This window comes from Arvicanthis niloticus, chromosome 1 (genome assembly GCF_011762505.2).
Source record: "Arvicanthis niloticus isolate mArvNil1 chromosome 1, mArvNil1.pat.X, whole genome shotgun sequence".
In the NCBI taxonomy this organism is placed as follows: Eukaryota; Metazoa; Chordata; class Mammalia; order Rodentia; family Muridae; genus Arvicanthis; species Arvicanthis niloticus.
In genome coordinates, this window is record NC_047658.1 from 130,668,905 (window position 1) to 130,687,032 (window position 18,128).

At 46.1% G+C, this 18,128-nt stretch overlaps 1 long non-coding RNA gene across 2 annotated transcripts in view; it reads right to left on the reverse strand.

Annotated features, from left to right (window-relative positions):
* Positions 1 to 3,203: 3,203 nt before the first annotated feature.
* LOC143435527 (uncharacterized) overlaps positions 3,204 to 18,128 on the reverse strand; it is a 24,275-nt gene continuing 9,350 nt past the window's right edge. For both annotated transcript variants that reach the window (XR_013105900.1, XR_013105902.1), the window contains exon 4: positions 3,204 to 4,422. This is a non-coding gene — a long non-coding RNA (uncharacterized LOC143435527). The remainder of the gene's footprint in view (positions 4,423 to 18,128) is intronic.

An 18,128-nucleotide genomic window follows, 5' to 3' on the forward strand; every position in this document is an offset into this window, starting at 1 on the left:
CACAGGACCTGATGAAAAGAGACAGCCCATCTATATAAGACATTCAGAGGGCTGGAGGGATAGCTCAGCAGTTAAGAGCACTGCCTGCTCTTCCAGAGTTTAATTCCCAGCAGCTACATAGTGGCTCACAACCATCTGTAATAGGATCCACTGCTCTCTTCTGGTGTGCCTGTACAAAATAAATAAATAATGCTATAAAAAAAAAAAAGACACTCAGAGGCAGATTCTACATTGTACAGCAAACAACAACAACAAAAAAAACTGTTGCCCCACCACCACCACCACACACACACACACACACACTACCCTTCCCTTCTTCCCAGCACCTAAGCCTGTCCTTCAGAGACTGGGTTTGCACTGGCTATTCTACAAACAATAGGAGCCTCAGGTGGCTTGTCCCATTCTGTTTTACAGTGCTGGGGAGAGAACCCAGATACTCACAAATGCTATGCACTCTGTCTACTACTGAGCCCAGCACTCCCCAGCTCCTACTTCATTGGTATCTTTTAAATAGATAGGATAGGGCTTTTAGCAAAATCAGTGGGTAAATTGGAGGGAAGTGTTGGAGCCCAGCCTCCTTCTGGCAAAGTCCAGAGGAGGTGCTCCTCAGCAGGAGTGAAGAGAGAGAGCATGAAAACACCAGGCCAGTAGAGCCAGATCACAGGCCATGGAGAAGCACCGGGCCTTGCTGCTTGAACCTGTAGCCTTTCTCTTCATTTCTAGAGTACCATAGTCAGAAGATCCCCAAGCAGAAGCCTGCCTGTAGAATCCTTAACAGGGGACATGTCCTCTTCCCACATGGCCCAGGAGAATCGCTGGTACAAGGGTGGCTCTAGGTCACTGTGAGAAAGGTCAGCCTACACTGCAGATGTTGCAGTGACTCTATCCTTCCGGGCATCCCTCCAGGGCTTGGAATAATCCCAAGGCCCAATCAGCAAGTTAAAGCCAAAGTGCAGCCAACACAGTACCTCCCATCTCGGTGAGATAACCATGGAAGATGATTCTGACCTGTCCAGGCACACTCAGAAGGACCACTGTGCTGTGTAACCTGGTGGAAGAAGGCAGAGTCAGTGGGGCTGTTCAATGGGGTCCACCCCTTAAAAAAAAAAAAAAAAAAAACAACCGAGACCCTTTTTTTCAGCCAGCGTTTGGGGTTCCTAAAATCTACCCCTCCCATGTTGACTCATCCTTTTGTCTGTATTTCTAGTTCATCTTCCTTTCCCAGCATGCCTTGCCCTTCCTCCTGACCTGCTCGCTTTATTCATTCCTCCACACAAACATGGAATCCACAAAATGTACTTAGGGCATCATGAAATAACGCCTAGTGAACAATCCATAACCATCTCATCCAGATCTGCAATCTCAGGAAGAGCCCAGAGTGCATCCTAGGAGATGGCTGAGACTTTCCAGTCTTCTTTTGCCCATTTCTCACATCCTATTCACCAGTCAGGAAAAGGGGTGCGTTCCTCAGCCCTGGCTGAGCTCCCTGTGCCTGGCCCTGCTGGTTTCTTTGGTTAAGTACATCAGGGCTGGGAAATAGCAGGTGAGCTTTCAGGCTAGCTCCAAGCTCCTGGCACAGAACAAGACAGGAGGACGTCACCAGCTACAAGAGGTCACAGCATGCATGCCCAGGAACAAATACCAGACCGGAGAGCTATGAGGATGGAGCAGGAATACAGAAGGCTGTATATAGAGAAAGTGTGGGGGGAAACACAGGCAGAACCCAACACCCCTTCCAGGTGGGACTGGCTGAGTAGAATCTGTGTCCTTTGCAGACCTGTAGTTCAGCCTAAGGGAAAGATGCTGTGCTGGGGGTGGGAAAAGAGAGAGGACACTAGAGAGCTCAACTGGAATTAGTTTGAAGAGGGCCTTGAATGCCAGTAATTTACCCCACACACAGAAAGGAATCAATGAGAGCCACTGTGCAGGGCTTTAGTGATTACTAAGTGGCAATGCTTAAGTAAGAAAATGTCCAACAGGGCCCTTCCTACTGGGGTTAGACTGGCCTTCAGGGCCACAGCTGTAAACAGCAGTGCCAAAGGACTTGAAAGGGCCTTCAAAGAGTTGTTTCCATGGTTAAGAGCACCTGACATTCTTACCTGGACCCACGTGACAGTCCACAACAGCGTCTAACTGCAGTCCCAGAGGACATACCAGGCATGCCTGTGACACACCATGAGCAAAACACTCATACACATAAAATTATTAAAAAAAAATTTGCATTTATTTTTTTCAAAACAGGGTTTCTCTGTGTAGCCCTGGCTGTGCTGGAACTCACCCTGTAGACTAGGCTAGCCTCAAACTCACAGAGATCTACCTGCCTCTGCCTCACCAGTGTTGAGTGCTAGGATTAACCGTGTAAGCCACCATACCTGGCTAACAAATAAATCTAAAAAAAGACTTTTTAAAGAACTTCTATTACAATGAAAACAGGCAGGGAGGGAGCAGATACACACCACCCTCTCATTGTTAACTGTGGTTTTGTTTAGATGGTGGCCACACCACCTAAGCTACATAAGAACTTGGATTCTTGGGTGGAGATGTTAGCCCAGGGCAGTGCAGTATTTCCCTCCTCTGACTGTGGCCTGAGGCCACACCCTACCTTCTCCAACTCCCACACCCACGGGTGACCTCTGCTCTCACAGGCACATTTCACCAGTCAGGAAAGGACTCCAAGAGAGACCCCTGAGGAGATGCTGGGATCTGAAAGTGGAAAAGCGGGAAGTCTGCTGCTGCTCAGGCAGTGGGGTGCTGAGCTCCTGGGCAAGGAGAAAGGAAGTCCAGAGCAGCAGCAAGTGAAGAAAAGGGCTCTGGGGAGGCCTGCACTATCCCCCTTAAGTGTGTCACCATTGGCTACCTGTGGGGCAGAAGGACAATTCACACAGGAGCTCCAAAACAAAACAGTACACACTGCATGATTCTACTGAAAGGAAATATCCAAAATGGGCGGATCCAGAGAGAAAGAGAACACAGAATAATGGTTGCCAGGGAGAGTAACTGCTCCGTGGGTGACGCTCAGAAACTAGAAAGTGGTGATGGCTGCAAAACTGTAAATACACAGACTCCAGCGGAACTGCGCCCTTCAGCCTTTAATGACTGAAGGATCAAGTTCATGTTAAATATACTTTACCACAGATTTTTTTTCCCCCATTCTCCTGTGGTTTTTGTCAATTTGACACAGGGAAGAAGGAATTTTTTTTTTTTTTTTTTTAAGATTTATTTATTTTACATATGTGAGTACACTATCACTGTCTTCACACACACCAGAAGAGGGCACCAGACCCCATTACAGATGGTTGTGAGCCACCATGTGGTTGCTGGGAATTGAACTCAGGACCTCTGGAAGAGCAGTCAGTGCTCTTAACTGCTGAGCCATCTCTCCAGCCCGGAAGAAGGAATCTTAATTGGGAAAAATGCCTTCATACGATTGATTGTCTGGGGTTATCGTCTTAATGACTGAGGTGAGAGGTCCCAGTCCATAGTCCGTGGTGCCAGCCATGAGCAGGTAGTCCTGGATGTATAACAAAGCAGGCTGAGCAGCGTTCCTCCATGGCTTCTGTTTCAGTTCATGTCTCCAAGCTCCTGCCTTGAGTTCCCTCCTTGATTTTCCTCAGTGATCAAGTGTGCTGTGAAGGTTGTAAGCTGAGGTAAACTCTTTCCACTTGTGGTAATGGTGTTTTATCACAGCAACAGAAACCCTAACCCAGACACCTTTGTTTAAAAAGTGACTGGGCTTTAGCCATCATTAGTTGTCATCCATGGGCTGTCTACAAGGAGGGGAGAGTCAGTAACCAGATGGCAGGGAGTGGACTTCAATAATGTGGAGGACTAGAATGGAAGTTGTCAGACTGGTATCAGAGCCTCACTCAAGAACAAGGTCAGGCTGAACTCTCTGAAGCACACATACATACACACACACATCACCATACCCATACACACCACAATACATATACACACATGCACACATAGAGGCATGCACATCACAATCCACACATATCACATACATATACAATACACATACCACAATACACAAACAAGCACATCACAATATACACATACACACACATATCACAATACATGCAAACCCACATTCATTACAATACATATGCACACGAGCGCATATACACAAACACACAAAACATACACACACACACACACACACCACACACACAGTAGTAATCACTGAACCTTCGGTACCATCCCCAAATATTTCCAAAGTACAAAGTGTCCCATTCTGGACAAGTGAGGTTGTGCTTCCTTCTGTGTGGGTGGGACCATGTGACTAGTTAGTTCCTGCCAAGCAAATGCAAAATTGGTCGTATAACCCTGATACAAGGTCTCCTGGGAACTCTTGTTCCCTCTGATGCAGACTCTGTCCTCCGAGCTTGAGTCCAAGTGAGCATGAGCAGAGCCTTTGTTGACCTGCAATGGACACAGAGTTTGAAGAGAGTAAGCTGCTGATGTGGCATTTATTCAAATCCCAGGTGGCTTCCTACTCCAGCATCATCCTCTTCATACTGGAGAGACCAACACTTGGCCCCCTGGCATCTTCGATGCAGCCTCAGTGTGAGCCAGAGACATTAATGGTTAGAGAAGCCAACAACACTTCAGTACCTGCTTCTAAAATAAAGATGTGTTCTTTCCTCTATCCTCCTCCCCCTCTAGCAAAAGGGAAAGCCTGGCAGAGCAAGCAGGCAGTAAAGGAGAACACCCCGCTTTCCTCCTCAGGCTCCTGTCCTTAAGTAGAAAAGAGGTGTATATTACTAAATCAGATAGAATTTAATCTATAGCCCTACCAGGCAAAGCTATAGTAAATTGGAACGCACAGAAGCAAGGAGAGCTTTGATATCCCAAGTACCAAGTGTGGTGGCTTGAATGTGCTTGGTCCAGGGGGTGGTACCATTAGAAGGTACGGCCTTGTTGGTGTAGGTGTGGCCTTGTTGGAAGAAGTGTATCACTGCAGGGGTGGGCTTTGAGAGCTTCCTGCTAGCAGCCTAGAAGCCAGTCTTCTATTTGCCTTCAGAACAAGAGGTAGAACTCTCAGCTCCTCCAACACTCTGCCTGCCTGGAAGCTGCCATGCTTCCTGCTATGATGACAATGGATTGCACCTCAGAACCACTAAGCGGGCCTTAATTAAACGCTGTCCTTTATAAGAATTGCCTTGGTCATGGTGCTCTTTACAGAAATGGAAACCCAAACTAAAAGACCAAGGAAGACAAAGTCCACAAATCTTTATCAAAAGCAGTAATTGGGACCCCAGACAAGACCAGCAAGAAGATGCCATCTTCACAGAGGGGTGAAGAGATAAATAGGACAGGACTATTTCCATAATGACAGTCAAGAGAAGAAAACCCACAGAGGCAGCAGCAGGAGGGAAGACTGGCATAGGTAGACTCAGAAGGAGACAGTTTTACTACAGTTGCTGCAGTAAAAGCCAAGTCCATAGTCCCCAGAAGAATATCCAATGGTTATAGCTGAAATGTGAAATGGCTTCATAGGCTCATGTGTTAAATAGGTCATGTCAGCACCTTTGAAGCTTATGCCTGGTTTTTTTTGTTTGTTTGTTTGGTTTTTTGTTTTGTTTTGTTTTGTTTTTGTTTTTGTTTTTGTTTTTTACGTATATGAGTATTAGTACACTGCAGCTATCTTCAGACACACCAGAAGAGGGCATCAGATCCCAGTATGGATGGTTGTAAGCCACCATGTTGTTGCTGGGAATTGAACTCAGGACCTCTGGAAGAACAGATGCTCTTAACCACTGAGCCATCTCTCCAGCCCCTTATGCCTGGTCTCTATCCTTCCCCATTCTCTGTCTCTGTCTGTCTGTCTGTCTGTCTGTCTGTCTCTCTCTCTCTCTCTCCTCTCTCTCTATCTGTCTCTCTCTCTCTCCTCCCTGTCTTCCATGAGATGAACAGCTTCCTCCTCTCCATTCCTTTGCTCCACTTTCATTCCATGATGTTCTGCCTCATGACAGACATGGAACCATGATGCCAAGTGACCAACACAAGCCCTCTTAAACTATGAACCAAAATCTTTTGAGTTGTTTCTTCCAGGAATTTAGACTATGACTATACAAAAGTAACTGATACATCACTCTGAGGTCACCTGGCTGGATGATCCCATGACTTCTTCCCTGCCTGTGATTTCCAACCAGAGTTCTGGAACTGATGGGATCCAACAGTAATCTAGAGATCGGATGAGCCATCGATGCATCCAGGGGTTCTGACTCCCTGACTCCCGGGTATCAGGTTACAATGAGGGATGGATTGTTTACCAGAAGTCCAAAGGGAGATGACTCAGTGCCTACCAAGGCTGAGTTGAGGGTGCCTGTGAATTTGTGCTGTGTTTTTGGAAGGTTTCTTTTATGGCTGATATTTCAGATGAAGATGGTTGCAAAGGAAAGTAGACCAGGAAAATAGTTCCATCAAGGGATGGGGGGGGGGGAAGAGTAGAAGGAAGGGGGACATCTTTGAGACAGAGAGAATGGAGAGAGCAAAGAAGTAAGGTCTTCTAGTGCCTTCTGCCGCATGATGGAGAGGGAAGGAGTTGTCTTTATTAGGAACCCAACAAGAAGACTAAACAACAAGGTGTTAAGTGAAAGCAAGAATGGAGCACAGGATGAAAGTCAGTGCAGCAAACTGATCTGTGCATCTGTAAAGAAGAGAAAGGGGCTGGAGAGATGGCTCTGTGGCTTAGAGCACTGGCTGCTCTCCCAGAGGACCCAGGTTCAATTCTCAGCATCCACATGACTGTTTATAATGCCCTCTTTCTGGCTTCTGTGGGCACTGCATGCATGTGATACACAGACACATGCAGGCAAATCACTCACACACATAAAACAAATAACTAATTTTAAAAAGGGGAGACAGATGATGTTAGTATTCTGTCTAAACTCTACCTCCACAGTTACCTGGCAACAGCCAGGTATGCTCCTCCCCACAGTTATCTGGCAACAGCCAGGTAGGCCTGGTCCACTATAAAAGGGGCTGCTTTCCCCCTCCTCTCTCTCTTACTCTCTTACCCTCTTACCCTCTTGCCTCTCTGTCCCCTGCCCCCCTCTTCCACTCTCTCCACATGGTTGTGGCCGGCCTCTACTTCTCTTCCTCTCTTATTTTTCCATCTTCTTCCCCCCACCTTTGCCCTATCTCCTGAATAAACCTCCCAGCCCCGCCCCCCTCATTTTGGTGGTGGCACACTCCTGTAGGATTTGCTGAAGGAGGCAGAGGCAGGAGGATCATGAGTTCGAGGCCAGCCTGGGCTACATGGAGAGAGAGGTAGAAGGGGGGAGGGGACAGAGAGGCAAGAGGGTAGGAGGGTAAGAAAGTAAGAGATTAAGAGATTAAGGGAGTGAGGAGGGGGCAAGCAGCCCCTTTTATAGTGGACCAGGCCTACCTGGCTGTTGCCAGATAACTGTGGGGAGGAGCATACCTGGCTGTTGCCAGGTAACTGTGGAGGTGGAGTTTAGACAGAATACTAACAGATGAGGATGTAGCTCAGAGGTAAAAATCTGTGCCATACAGGGGGGCTCTGGGTTCAGTGTGGCTCTTGTGAGAAAAGAAAGAAAGGGGAGAGCTAGACAGACAGAGAGATAAACAGATCATGCTTTAAAGTGACACCAGATTCCACCAAGCCACCCTTGATATCATGATAGCAGGATAATCCTAGCTAAGAATGTTTTGAAACTTTTCTGTTAGAGTCAGGCATCTCTAAGAACACCAAAGACCCCAAGGCTGAGGTAAAAGAGGTAAATTTTTACAGAGCAATACAACAACATGACCTTTGCCTCTGTCTTATTGCCCTCTGACCCCTCTCCCCCAAAGCAAGAATATCTCAAAAACAGGAAAACAGTCTGCCTTAGTAATATAAGCTAATGAAGTCCCTAGATCCTCAGAGCTGGTTGAATCTGGTTCAAATCCTTCCTTTCCAGAGGTCTTGTGGCTGGCTGCACTGTTCATGTTTTGTGTCTGTGTGTCTCCCCATCCCCCAACCCTAACACACACACACACACATGCACTTGCACCCGCACCCGCATGTGCACTCAAATGAGTGCCTTTTAGAGGACTCAACCCCTGACATTCCAACACCAGTCAGTTATGGCCACCCAATGCTCTGTATTTTAAAGGATTGCCACCTTCTGGAAAAAGCACTCATCAACCCAGTTAAAGAGGAAAGGTTCAACTCCATTAGTTAGAATGCAGTGCAGGTGAGCACAGGAAAAGGCCAGCAAAATCCGGATCACTCCCTGCTGGGTACTTAACTAGAGGAAAGAACCTACACTGCTATATTTGGCAGCCTGAAGTGAAAAGGCTCAGAAAGGGGACAGTGGTAAGAAGTCCTCCTAGGCTAGATGAATTTTGCCAGGAAAACGGGGAGTAAGCCTTTAAGACTTCAACTTGTTCCATGGCTCTTCCCTAAAATAATGGTAACAGAGTGCACAGCATTGCAGGTAGGTAGTGAACTTTATAACACACCCCTAACTGCCCCTCCTACAAAGGGCATGGCTACCATAAAAAAAAAAAAAAAAAAAAAAAAAAAAAAAAAAAAAAAAAAAAAAAAAACACTACCCTGCAACATACCTGAGCATGCCTAGAGGGCGAGGGGGCTTTTTCCTTGCACACAGATCCACAGATGCTATCTGCTTGCCACAGGGATCCATGTTTCCTGGGGACTGCCCTGCCTAGAGGGAGGAGAGCTCAACAGCTGCCCTTCCTGGATTCTTCACATTGTTAATGGTACTTGGCACTTCATGTCTTGAAAACAAAAAACAAGCCTTTCATAGGAGTGGGAGCACTTCACAAGAGATAAAGATAATAATGCCAGTCAGAGTGACAATCCATCTGGGATGGGACAAGCCCTTCCCACTTTCAAAGGTCACTTCCAGTAGGAAATCTATCTCAGTGAGGTTCAGAGCAACACCAGATTCTCCTATGGAAATCTATTCTTTTCCATGTAATCATGGAACTGGGGTTCTAAGCACTACTGCCCCTGTGGGCTCAGCCTTCTGATTTCAGATTCTCTGCTCTTTTCATAAGAGAAACAAAAAGATAAACACGTAAAAATCTGCACATTTGGAAAACTCTCAAGTCCAGAAAGGGGATGAATAGAGCCAGCACTCCTCCACTGGCATCCTGGGATTCAGAGCAGTGATTCTCTTTAAAGTCTTGTATCTCGTCTCCATTTACATTCCGGCCATTCTGAATACTGCACAGCCCTACTGCTAGGCCAGGACTAAGCACATAACTGCACCAGAGCCAAGGAAGAACAATGAAACTTGGGCAGCCTAGGGGACTGGGAGTGGAAAGAGCCACTCTCTTTCTCACTGATCTCAAGCCCAGAGGAAGGTATGTTTGGACCCACTGACCCCTGTATTACCCTCATGTGGATGTGAGAAGGAAGGCAATGTAGATGACAGAGAGCCCAAGAAGTGACTGTAAAAGGCCCTGGTGACATCATTCAAACCTCAAGTCACAAGTCCAAGTACTTCCTATTTCCTTCATTTTATATCTGTCACCCCAACAACCCCCACATCTCAGTTAAACCCAAGGCCAGCCATAATCTAAGTATGTATCTTGCCACTGAGCCACACCCCTATCTCTTGCCCCAAGCCTGTATATTTTTGTTACTTAGGAAGCTTGTACTGCATCATCTGTCCCTTGCATCTAAACTATCTTGGCTGCTGCAGGTAATTTCTTCCTCTTTTGTCTCATTAGCCATGTGCTGCTGATGTCAGCCATGTTCTGTACAGCTCTGGGGACAGGGAGAAGTTCTCATGGCCAAAGATAGAGACTCACAGAACCAACTGGTACCATGATGTGGCTAATCACCAGCTCTACTCAGCAACCTGGAGAAGTCAGGTAAGTCCCCTGTGCACAGATGTGTGCACGGGTGTCCCGAGCAGTAGCCTTGCCTAATGCACACTGGGAGAGAATTGTGGGTACAATGAGAATTGCACCCTACTTCAAAGGAGTACAGTGTGGGCTAATATCAGACATGCCCCCAATCATCCATGATGAAAGGGTCCTGAGGTAGTGGGGACAAAAAAAAAAAGAAAAGCTCTCTCCAAACATGGGCTGTCGCCTCCCAAACCGACCAGCAGACAGAAGACAACGAACACAGGATCTTCTTCCCAACACGGTTTGTTCAGGAACTTTGAAAAACTGCAAAAATCCCCCCAAGCTCTAGCTCCCAGCCCTTAAATCTCTGTGTCCTCTCCAATCAGAACCTGCCATGTGGTCATTCTCGATTGGTGCTGAGCACATACGTCACATGGCCCGATTTTATGTAACGATGAACAAGCAAAATGCATGCACAGTAAAGCCTAGCCTACGTGCCACCCAGGCTTCCTGAAATGGTGAGCCAACACGCCAGGGGCATCTGGCACCCAGCCAGGTGCCATCTTGAGTTCCGCTTCCCACAATGGGCCGTGGTCCTCCACTTCTACCTGACTAAGCCTAGGTACATATCAGATACTCGCCACTGGGTCTAGCCCAGGAAGCCTCATCTCAGTCTCTACTGAAAAAGTTAAGAGCCTAAACTGGGATTCTATAGAGAAAATAATGTAGAGTTCAGATATTGGGGAGAGTGTCCTTATGGTGTCCTTATGGTGATTTAAGCACCATCACTGGGACCTGAGTACAACCTTCTAACTCGGCTTCTTGCTTGCACATTGGAACAGAACTAAAGACACCATCATCCCTCTCTTATGTCTAACTAGAAACATGGAGCAGGAAAGCCAAGGGAACCAGAGCAAAGTGGCTGTTACTCATTCCAATTTTGCTTCACTCTGGAGATACACTTGATGGGACAAGCTTTATCCACTCAGGTGGGCTACTACTCATACTGCATTGACTTTATCGTAGTCCCCTTTTCTGTTTCTGTTTACTTCCAGATACCAAGATGCTATGGTTTCATAAATCTGAAGAAATCCCTCTTGCAACCTTTTGACTTGCTTTGGTGTTTTGTTCTCGGGAGTTTGTTCCCCACATCTGAGAGGCCATTATAAGATGTCTTGTGCAACGATGAGGGGGAGGACCTAAGAATTCTTTCCAAGAAAGTGTGGGAAAACAAATATCTGGTGCAGCAGTCTCAGCATAAATCAATCTAGCATCCTGTGTGTTTTCACAGTTCCCCTTATCACTTCTGCACCTCATTAAGGAGACTGGTGACCGAACAATGGCTTTTCTCCATTTCCTCTGATATGTGTTCCCCCTTTTTGGGATAGCCTAAAGAATGAGGAATCCATATAGCAAATGTCTCCGCTGGCTCTGCAAACCCTGGCAACTTCTAAAAGCCTGTGAGAAGCAGCCTGGCTATTAGCACCAGATACCTGTCAGGGACCCTCCTGTCTCCCGTGTGCCTTGGCATCTTTGCTGTACCTTATCAGGGATGTTGTGTACAAGAATTTGGTCAAAAATCAGAATGTCTCAGATATTGCCTTCCTCCAGACAGGCTTCAGGACACAACCCAGGACCATCAGACGAATAAAGGTTTTTCCAGACTCAAAACCACAAACACAGCACACAAAACTCCTACCTTGGCACATTCTCCTAGACCAACCTCCTACCAGAATTTACTCCATCAGAATAGGCTAACATGGCTTCTAGGTTTTAAGAAGAAAGGAGGCAAAAAAAAAGGACAAGTCGTGCCTTAAACAGGGAGAAACGGGGAGATTTACTGAAGAAATGTCCCTCCATAAGCTTTGAAACTCACCAAACATGGCTCACAGGTTTAGGACTCACATAAACTTCCATTTCTATGGTATTTGGCAGTGGGGGTCAGGGGTTCTCATGTAGGCCAGGCTAGCCTTGAACTCCTAATCCTTATGACTCAACCTCCCAAGTACCAAAGTTATAGTTGTATGGCTCCCAAATCCAATTCCATATTCCTTACATTGAGAGATTCTGCATATAAATCCTAATGTATATCTACTCCTCCAACCCCAACCCTTCAAAAAAAAAAAAAAAAAAAAGATAAATGTTAGCAACATTAGGAACTATTCAATAGGCAACAAGCAATCAGACCTGGGTCAGTTTACTCCCTGAGATAGGACTCCTGCCCTACTGGGGTCCCTACCCTCACCTGCCAGGCACATTGCCTGCCTCTTTCCTCTTGGGTGCTCCTGCTGTCTCTCACAGGTAAGTGTGATTGCAAATCCTTGTTTTAAAACTCTCCCTTAGAGGCTGGAGAGATGGCTCAAGTGGCTAAGAGCACTGATTCCTCTTCCAGAGGTCCTGAGTTCAATTCCCAGCAACCACATGGTGGCTTACAACATCTGTAATGGGATCTGATGCCCTCCTCTGGTGGGTCTGAAGACAGCCACAGTGTAGTCATAAATAAATCTTTAAACAATTTAACGTAAATAAATAAATAAAAACTCTTCCTTAGATCACCAGCCAGGGCCATGGAATCTTGTTCCGATTACAACAATCCCATGGTCCAAGCAAAACGTAGACTTTGACTCTCCCCAATTCCAAAAATATAAACAAAAGATTCCCCCAACTTGCTTTAGGAAGTCATATTCTAGGGGTTCAGGGTATATATAGTTCAGTGGCAGAGAATTTGCCTCTTGCACACAAGGTCCTGAGTTCCAGCCATATCACAGCAAAGAAGAAGGAAGAGGAGGAGGAAGAGGAAGAGGAAGAGGAAGAGGTGGTGATCTGTTCTTCAAAGTCTGGACTTTTACAATTTATTTATTTTCTTGTACTAAACATGATGTGCATGCAACAGCAGCACATTATAAATTTCAGGAACATTTTTAACATCTGATATCAGGATGTAGCCCACACCACACAATTTAGAATCACTAGAGGTGCCATGAATGTTTAAAGTCCCAGGTGGTTCTAATGCATAGTCAAGGCAGAGTGCCCTGCCTGGGACCCAACAGCTGCTCAGAACACTGGGAGAAGGGAGGCATGCTCAACATTTCCCAGCTCCAGAATAAAAGAAAAAAAATAGCCAGATCTTTGATGTCTAATGATTCCTAGGATATATGCAGAAGAGAATGTGTTGTCCTGCGTCAGAAAGGAGTTGAGCTTTATTGATAAGAGGTAGATGAATAGATGTTCTTATTCCAAACAGGTTGGAATTACAACCCCCTCCCCTGGAAAAGTGCCTATTACTTAGTCATCTCTTATCCAGATGAGGGGCTCTAAGTAGAGCTGCTTATAGCTCTGCTTAACGCAGTGTGTCTCGACCTTCCTAATGCCACAGCCCCTTAATACAGTTCCTCATGTTGTGGTGACCCTCGACTATAAAATTATTTGTGTTGCGACTTTATATCTGTAATTTTGCCACTGCTATGAATTGTAATGTAAATATCTGATATGCAGAATGGTCTTCGGTGACCCCTGTGAAAGAGTCATTCAAATTCCCCAAGGGGCCGTGACTCACAGGTTGAGAACCACCTTAAGCAGGTTGCTAAAGTCATTTTCCTAAGGTTTTACTACATAATTATCCTAAAGAGGGTCAGTGTGGACATGAAACTCTCCAAAGATTCCCCAGGAGAAAACGAATTGAGCAAGAAGGATACTGTCTGCTGGAGAAGGTCTAGGGCTTGCCCAAGGACTATCCATCTGTTGTCTGAGGCAGGAACTAAATGTAGACACAGGAAGTCATGAACAGCCTGGGGACATTTAAAATGAGGCAATGATTTTGTTCAAAAAAAAAATGATTTTTGACAAAAAGCATTTTAAAATGTTCCCCAGCCTCTGACTTTTAGGACTGACAATATTCCAATAATTCAACATTGGATGGCATAGGGAGGAAAACATTCCTACCCTAGCTGAGAAATATTTGGTCATTTCTTTTTCTTTTTTTTTCAAATCGTCTTTCTCTTCTGCCTTCTCACACAAAGCTTCCTGTCCCAGTTAGGACAACATTACTATTTCATTTTTAAAAAATAAAAATAAAATATCCACCCACCCTTCCCTTCTAAGTGCTACTTCATAGAGCCCGCACTCCACACACCCCCAAAGCAGGCATTGCTCCCTTGACACAAGGTAAACATAAAACTGCTGCAAGCCCACAGCTTCCCAAGGGCTGTTCAGCACAACCAACCCCAGTACAGTCTGCAGAGGAAGGGGCAGAGGATAGCGCTTGACTCCTCCAGCCCCTCACCAAGGTCAGGTCCACATGGACCGTGGGTGGGGAAGGCCACCGAGGGCTTTGCCCCTTCCTAGCAAAAGAGTTAGGTGGGGGAGAGGCTTCTCCCCCAGCTCTGGGCCATGAGTGGGTTCATTAGGTTCCAAGACCTCGAGATCCCAGTGCAAACCAGCCGGTCTTCTCCTGGGCCAGGTCCAGCTCCCGAAGGCGGATGTGCACCTCCCCAAGAAGCACGTTCTCCCAAAATCCTTGCTCACTTAGCACACTCAGCTGGAGCTCCCGCTGCTGTAGGTCTCCCTTGGGGATCGCATCATACACCAACATCTCATTATAGGTAGGATTGCAGGTTTTCCGGGCCACTTTGGTTTTCCTCTTTGTGGTTTTCGACTAGGGAAGCTGGGCAGGAAGGAAGACAGGAAGAACAGACGCAGCTTGTTGTGCAGTTCCTGGAACTCCTCGAATGTCCTCTGGATGTACGTTGCCTCGTGAGCATTCTCTCGCATCACCTTCACCACATATATATAGCCCTTGCTGGGGTGGAAGACCTTCTCATGTCGGCAGAGAAAGACATCACGGATTCGGCCAGAGCTCTTGAAAGTATGTGTTCGGGGAGCAAAGGAAAGAGTCAGCCGGTCATCTGAGCCAGGTTATGGATGAAAAAGTTGAGTTTTGTGGCTACGATGCCCAGGCTGGACTCAATCAACCTTGTGAAGTAGGTGGTGGCATTGGCCTCTGTGTCCTGAGGTCTCAGGGCATCATACACATACTTGAGGTCCTCCAGGTCTGAGAGCTCGGGGATTCCACAGGACAACATCAGACCCAGAAGGTTGAGGAAGAGGTGGGTGTGCTTGCGAATGAGGTTGTAGACTTGGCAGCAAAGGTCAACAAAATCATGGAAGCGGCTGGAAGGCTTGTCAACCCCGTTGATGACATAGGCCATGTCTGAGGTGAAGACAAACGGTCCCTCTTGATATTTGGTCATTTCTTGAACAGAGGTAAAGATGAGTCCCATATTGGAAGCCAAGAATTTGTTCTCTATTGGTTTGATTTTTATCTCAAAGTGACTTCAAAGCTGAAACGCCTTATTAGTCACTGAAAGTATTTATTAAGCTCCTACTGGCTTAGAACTATGCAATATTAATAAAAGGTTTGGGTCTCTATTGATGCTTATTAAATATATGTCATTGATTGATGGACTGACACAGTAATAAGAATTTATCAGAGGACAAAGCACACACGTGAGGCCACCACTCACACAGAGGCATTATTAAAATGAAGGTGACACTTTTCCTTCCCTGTTGTCACCTAGCCACTACCCAGCTCTACGGTCTGTAAGTCCACTATATAGGCTCATAAGCACATTACTATAAACCATGCCTCAGCATAAGGATCACATCTTCTTTCAGGAGAGATGTTAAGCAAACTTCATGTACCAATAAGCTGACAGAGTCAGCTGGGAAGCACCGAGTTCTGTTAAGAGCGCTTCAGGGTGTCATCAACAGGCAAAGTACTATGGACAGGTTTCCAAGCAGGAATAGACAGAAACCACCCACTCATCCTTACCCAGAACCATAGGAAGACATCAGCTCAGTTTAACCTTGACTTTCAATGCAACGAGGGTTAGACAAGGAATCCATCTAGGCCAATTAGATTAGCGGAGCCTGTTTCAGGACAGATGCCAGAAGAATGTGCTTTGGGCTATTACTCATTGGTAGTTAAGCGTGAGCGTAGTATAGATCATGAAGGAGGCTGCTGAGAGTTACAGCTCTGAGTTATGAGCTAAAGAAGCTCAGCAAAATCGACCTAAAGCAAAGACAATCAGTGGTCTACAACGTACAGTATTGGCTGGACGTGAATCCTCAAAGGGGTTACACCGAATCTATTGCCGGTTCAAATTTCCTTGGTGCAGCCCTGATCTGGCCAGCGCTGCTCCACACTGCCCCACGTTTGGGGGCCAGGGTGATCAGGTCCATTCGGGTCAGACAACAGGGTCTAGTAAGAGAGAGAGTGGGGATGGAGGGGCAAGAGATGCAAAGAATGGAGACAAGACAGATTGTCTGATCAAGTTCCCCCGAGTGAAAGGAAATTCTGGGTATTTATAGGCACAAGCAGGGGAACACAGCTGAAGACGCTTTACCACGTGTGCCTTGCAGCTGGGAGCACTAAGCAGCAAAACAAGATATGTGAGAAAAACAAGATGTTTATCAGAGTGTGCTCTGCTGTTGAGGGCAGTTGAAAACAAGTCTCTTGTCAGGGTATAGGGCCTAAGATGGCTGCAAAGCTGATAGCGGCTTTCTGCTAGGAGCTGGCTCCCAACACTGCCCCCTCTTCAGACAAGCCTTCTGAAGGTGGTGGTGGGAGAGCCCCCTGAAGCTCCATTACAACTCCAAGCTCAGCAGCTACAGGTAGTTCCAGCAAGAACTCAGGGGGTGTTTCTCATGGCTGCAAATATATCCTGGTTATAACTACAAGTGTAACCACGGAACAACAGTCTTCTTACTGGCCAGCACCTAGGCCGTTTCTCTCATGAATAGAAGCCAAACTTGGTCATGATACAAGGGCAAAAAGACTTAGAGAAAGAGGTTCCCAAAAGAAAATTGGAGTACGCAGGGCGGTGGTGGTACATGCCTTTAATCCCAGCACTTGGGAGGCAGAGGCAGGCAGATTTCTGAGTTCGAAGCCAGCCTGGTCTACAGAGTGAGTTCCAGGACAGCCAGGACTACACAGAGAAACCCTGTCTCAGAAAAAAAAAAAAAAAAAAAACAAACAAAAGAAAGAAAGAAAAGAAAAGAGAAGAGAAGAGAAGAAAAGAAGGTAAGTAAGTTGGAGTGCTTGGGATATTTCTCAGCAGTGTTGTACTTGACTTGCTGTCCAAGGCCTTGGAGTTGATCATTACTACTTTTCTAGATGGTCAATGGAAACTGGGTGTCAAAACACCTCTCTGCTTACTAACTGTGTCAGTCACATATTAGTTACTTTTCTATTACTATGCAAAACACTGTGGCCTAGGCAACTTATAGAAGGAAAGGTCTAATTTGGGTTTATGATCTCAGAGGCATAAAGAATCCATCCTGGCAGGGAGACATGACAGCAAACAGCAATTGGAGGGGTCACATCTTCAACAGCAAGCATGAAGCAGAGGGACTAGAAGTGATATGAAGCTATTTGGGATGGGGGAAGAGGTTGTCATTTTCTATCATTATGTGAGTGTTTTGACTACATCCATGCCTGTGCACCACATGCTTTCAGTGCGCAAGGAGGCCAGAAGAAGGCATTGGAACCCCACCCCAGGACTGGAATTATAGATAGTTCAGAGCTACCATGTGGGTGCTGGGAATCAAACACGGATCCATTAGAAGAGCAGCACGTGCTCTTAACCACTAAACCATGTCTCAGCCCCATGACATAAGTTTTATTAACTTTCAAACCCTGTCCCACAGTAACTTGCCTCCTCCAAAAAGAACATAATTCCTAAGCCTCCCCAAACAGAATCACCAACTGGGCATCAAACATTCAAATCCCTGAGACTGTGGAGAACATTTAATATTCAAACCACCACATTGCATTCCCTGGCCCCCATAGTCTCATGACCATATCACAATGCAAAATGCATTTAATCTAACTTCAAAAGCACCCACAATCTTTTATCATCTTGATAAAAAGTCCCAAATCCCTTCTGAGACACAAGGCCTCTTAATTGCAACCCTTGCAAAATCAAAATGCAAGTTATATACATGCAATGCATAGTGGCACAGAATATACTGTACCATTCCAAATGGGAGGAATGGGGACAGTGAAGAACTGGACCAAAGCAAAACCAAGACCAGGAAAGCAAACACCAAATCCATGTCCTAAATCTGGGGCTTTAATTTCAAAGGGATTATCTGACAACACCACAATCTTGGGAATCTCCAATGTGTCTCAGACTTCATTTTTAGAGCTTCATGTAATGTCCCCCAGGGCCTCGTGCTCTTTCAGAAGCTCCGTGCAGACTCCCCTGTCACACGTTGCCTGGCTTCAGCAGTTC